Below are 5,056 nucleotides of genomic sequence, written 5' to 3'. Positions count from 1 at the left end.
GTTAAATATCTTTCTATGCAATACATAGTAATAATGGTAACTTTGATAATAGTTGATCAAACGTGTTTACTCGTCCTTTCTGCTTTTCTCGAGCATAACGTGGATTTGAAGCAGAGTTGAAGTAATTCAATTCAGAATGCGTATAGTATACGACTTTCGGAGAACTAGAATGATTTGCTTACTTTATCACTTTAATGATAATGTTTGATCTCAAAGCAATTAATTTGAGAAGATCGTTGCAATGCTCGCTATAACTACAAAGGGCCTCGAGTGGGAGCCCGTTAGCTTTTCTTACATTCCACTGGCCTAATTAAATTAATTAGTTGTTGCAAATCCATTCGAGCCTGTAAGCACCGGCACGAGGGTAGGATCGATACGCGTCGAGTTGCGTATACGAATAATGAGATAATATTTGCCGTAGAGCTCGATCTAATCAAAATTGGTACGCTGTTTATTCCGAGCTCGGTAGAAGACTACAAAGACGTTTTACTTAATGTGATTAAAGAACCACCGTTTCTTTCCTGCCCTTGAGAACTCTCGGCGTTCATCTTAATAACACCCGAGGGGGTAGGTAATTCATTATCTTCTCTCCAACGCGAGTGGCGGTGCTCCTCTTCGTTTTTCCAGATGATGCTTCTCGAAAATCATCCTAATTATTTCTGTGGGTTATTAATCATACGTTCGACTGCAGCCCGTCGTCCATCAGAGTTGCACGATATTCTATAAATATTTATTATTCGAGGATGGAAAATATTTTATTTATTAAATCCGGATTATGACATCACAAATTGAAATTTCGAAGTAGAAATAACTTTTAAAAGTATTTTCAAATAATATCCGAGGTATTTACCAGTTTTCACGTATGCCAGTCTATTCATACAACTTGTGAAAAGCACTGTTACTAATGTTTCTATATTTCGTTCACAGTTGAAAGCCGAAGGATTTGTCAATAGAGAGATGTAAATCTTCTTTTTACCATCCGTTTGGTCCGCGATGTTGTTCTCGCGTTTCGTTCTGTACACACGCAGGTCCGCGTTATTAAAGCCGATTGAAGGCGCAGCTTTGAATTTGTACGTGGAATATTCCATGCAAAATCGCGACGGCACTCGACTTCGCGTCGCGTCGTGTCCTCGTTCGCTTTGAATTTATTATAACTTCTGCTCGAGCAAGGATGCCCGTTCCGAATGACGCGAGGACGGGCCGAGGCTTGTTCGAACAAGGAAGCCTAACGTAAGTGGGACATCGTCTCGCGCGATCTGATTTTTATCGACCGGCCATCGGTCTCCATTGTCTTCCCCCTGGAATCGTTACGATAATGCGATTCGCCCTTTAATTACGTGAACCGCGGCCAAATAATTTAACGGATAATGGATGTTATCAACGTACGCGAAATCGGGTAATTGACGTTGCCAATTGTCCTCCGCTAATCTATGCTAATCATTATTAATCGTTACCGCGAATGTTTCCGCATGAATCGCATTCAAAGATTTCGCAAATCCAATTACCTATTTAACCGGTACGTCCTGTTTCGAGTACCTGTTTGTATGTTTGAAACATACAAATTCGAATAAAGAGTATTCTTTGCGCATAACGGATTCGTTTGGTTCCGATCCGAATCGTATTCTTAGCAACGAATGCTTGAACCACGCTTTAATTTGTTCTTAAGCGGAATTGCTTGAAAAATTTACCGCGAATTTTACAGCCGCGTTTCTTTTCTCGGAACGAGGGAAATAAATCTTGTACCGAGAAACGCTTGGAATAATTTGAGTATTTAAATAACGCTTGTTCTTTGCTCCTCCGGCTCTAACGTCGCTGTTTACATGATGATGGTACGCGAACTATTTTCCGGAATTTATGGTACCGGAAACTAGTGTTTGCTCGCTGGGGCAAAGCACTCGAGACATTCGACGTCCTGTAGCGTGCGCCGCCGCCGCGTCCCCGTGAGATTTTCAGTCTCGAAATTGCTCCTGCAAACTTTTAATTCCTTCGCGTCGGCAAAACATATCGCGTCAAAGTGGCGCGAGGATAAAAGAATTTAAATTAACGCCGTAACAGCTATTCCACACGCGAGGCTCCTGCCATTACGACGTGGTGTAGGTATCGCGAGATTTTCATAAAAATTGGAAAACGTGACCATAAGACAACGAATATAACGTAGAAATTTGAATTCTTTTGAGATTCTTGTAGCTATCGTTCACTTCAGCATTCTCCAAAATTTTATTGTAATTAGTATGAGCGCAGCAAAGCTTAGTTTCAGACGTGGGCGGCTTATAAATAAAGATTGTGCTTAAAATCTAGAAACTGATTTGCTAACTTGTAACGACGAGGCAACATTCTTTCAATCGTCCTGACGTATATCTCATCGGTCGGTGGATGCTGTGTGTAGAAGAATTCAGCTGGCCGGACGAGGGATCTTATAGATTCGTTCGCCGTGAAATCGCGAATAAAATTGGTGCTCAAGATCCTGCGGCCCGGAGGGATCTTAGCATTGTAGACCCCCTAATTCAGAGTGAAGTAAAGAGTCTTGAAACTTGGAATATCTCTGCGAGATGTAATTTATGATTGAAATTTCGAAGTGGGCCAGTTCTGCCTCTTTTTTTATGGATGCCCTCGTACAGCTTTGATGAGCTTAATTCGCTGAAGCACGTGGAATGCAAAGATTCGCGATGAACTACTGCCTTATTTCCTGTTTTTTATACTTGAACATACTATTTCATATTTATGATGAAGTATCACCTGGTTTCTTGCTTTTTGTACTCAAGAATACTAATTTGCAGTTACGTATCAACATGATCACGTAAATTGAAACAGAAAAAAATTGAAAAACAGTGACTATCAAATTTTGCCATGTGGCAGTGAATCGACGAGCTTGCTCGCGGCAAGAATCAGGACGAGGCCGAAGTTATGCGAAACGATTAAACCGACACGAGAACCGGTATATGGTTTCATTGTTCACCGTCAGAATATACGTAGACGTGTGTGGCCCCGGTACACCGCATAAGGGAATTGCTCTCTAGTTACATATGCGCGGCGCATCCGAAGTTTGGCCAAGCGCTGTCATTATCGCCGCGATTATGCATATTCAGATAAGCAATCAACACTATTGAGGTACCCGGCCAAGGGTCATAGAGTGGAACACAGCGATTCCAACCATGAAAATACACGCAGCCCGTGTCGGGTGTGTGCGTGGCTTTTCAGCAAATAAATGACACACCAGAAAGCTTAGCCCACCTCTAACCGTGATTAATGCGCGAAATTTGCAGATCAATCGGCCTGGCTGAACAACAGGAGTACTTATTTCGGGCCATGTCAGACGTCGCCTAAAGAATTGACTTTGGACGAGAGTAAAGAAGTGGTAAAAATACATAATATGCGTGCAAAGTTTCGTGCAACGTGTCCGAGATGACTCATCGGTTTTAGTTATCTTTTTTGTGAAGAACATGGAATGGCAACGTCACAGGGTATTGTGTTATTACAGGGTAGCTTCGTAATGGCGGCTTTTTCTCGGTTGTGCGAGCTCCCTAATGCACCGTCAATATTTTATCAATCTCAATCAATATTCTCACGGATTTCTATTCGGCGATACCGAACGCCCCGTGTGGGTACACATCTCCCTTCTACTCGATGTGTGCTAATATTTACTGATGATTGAGTCGGACAATTATATGTGTTGTATTCGATACGCGATCTTCAGAAGAAACGTCCATCCAGAATCCTCCGTGGGGATTCCCATAAAATCGTTTGCGAAACTCTGACGACACAAACAAGTATTTTGCTCGACACTTTTTTAAGCTAGAGCTAAATTTAGAGCTTGCGCTGTAGAATAAAACTTCGACCGGACACGTTGAGCCAATAATCGCAGTAGCGCGATTAGGAGGATCAGTCAAACACGGCATTAATTTATTATAAACAACCTGTCCAGCGTTGGCGACATACGAATGTCATTGTATTTCAATCTGGACCGCGGATAATGATTATTCTACACCCGGTCGTTGCATAAATCTGCATCGCGTTTGCTCGTCGTAAACAGTCGATCCCAAGATCGAGCATAAATATGTTAATAAGTGACGTCAAGTCTTGTGTCCTCTATTTTTTAACGTTTATTAGCACGTAAGCCAGCGTGATCAATTTATGCGATACCCGGAACACCTGCATATTCGTTTTTCCTCCGGTTGAGAATAAAAATGACTTCTAAAAATAATGCGTCATCGATCGCGGATTCGCAGACGTAATCATAACGCAATTTGTGACGTGAAATGTTAACGACCTCTTTGCTAAGAGACGGTATAAAGTTGGAATGAAATTAGTGATTCAAGTTTTAGAACGTCTCGCGAGTCGAGCTGGGGTTTAAGCCGCGAAAAATTCGGGGAGAGATTTTAATATCCGAGAATGATAAGCAGAATCGGCGACGATAGCCACGAAAACTTTCTAATAGCCTAACGAAGACGGTGGCTGCCATCTCGAGGCGCGGATCGCGTAATATTTGTGGAAAAGTTTTCGAAGCCGCGGGACACCGCCGGGATCCGGGACGATATTAGTTAAACCGGAATTCTTATCTGTAACTCGGTTAGAATTCTTTTGGTAAATTGCATTACCGCGAAGTGTCCCGAGTCTCCCCGGACGAAACAGTCCTTGCCGTCCTCAAGAGGACGAACTGGTTCGGTTCTTGTTTACGATTCGTCGCGAAAAAATTCATGATCCCATCCGTGGAAGCGAATGAAAAAGGACTCTGGATAGCATTCAAATTCACGGACGCCGCAAAGTTTCGGATGCCGTTTTAAATTATGACAGAGCAATTCCGAGTCCGTTTAATCTTTACCCCCTCTACATAATTGCGTTAATCCCTCGCTGTGGAACTGAACCCGGCTAGTTCAGTTTAAACTGCATAAAAAGTGTTATACTACGAAGCCTCGCCCGATTTAAATACATTAATATAAATGTGTTGTCGGTCATTGGAACGTGTAAACATAAGCGCGGAGCAAACGACGCCTATGTCGTTAAATCCATGCGCATAAATGATATCATGATGTCGAATGAATGAGCGAAAGAATCGATA

At 42.4% G+C, this 5,056-nt stretch overlaps 1 long non-coding RNA gene across 1 annotated transcript; it reads right to left on the bottom strand.

The window, feature by feature from the left end:
• Positions 1–430: 430 nt before the first annotated feature.
• On the bottom strand, positions 431–1,933 carry LOC113464435 (uncharacterized). The gene is made up of 2 exons (XR_003389290.1): positions 851–1,933; positions 431–720 (listed from the first exon to the last, which is right to left on the bottom strand). It is a non-coding gene; the product is annotated as an uncharacterized LOC113464435 (long non-coding RNA).
• Positions 1,934–5,056: the final 3,123 nt, after the last annotated feature.

This window comes from Ceratina calcarata, unplaced genomic scaffold, assembly GCF_001652005.2.
Source record: "Ceratina calcarata isolate Rehan_Ccalc_2016 unplaced genomic scaffold, ASM165200v1 scaffold369.2, whole genome shotgun sequence".
Taxonomy (NCBI): domain Eukaryota; kingdom Metazoa; phylum Arthropoda; class Insecta; order Hymenoptera; family Apidae; genus Ceratina; species Ceratina calcarata.
This window is presented reverse-complemented; position numbering and strand designations above follow the sequence as displayed.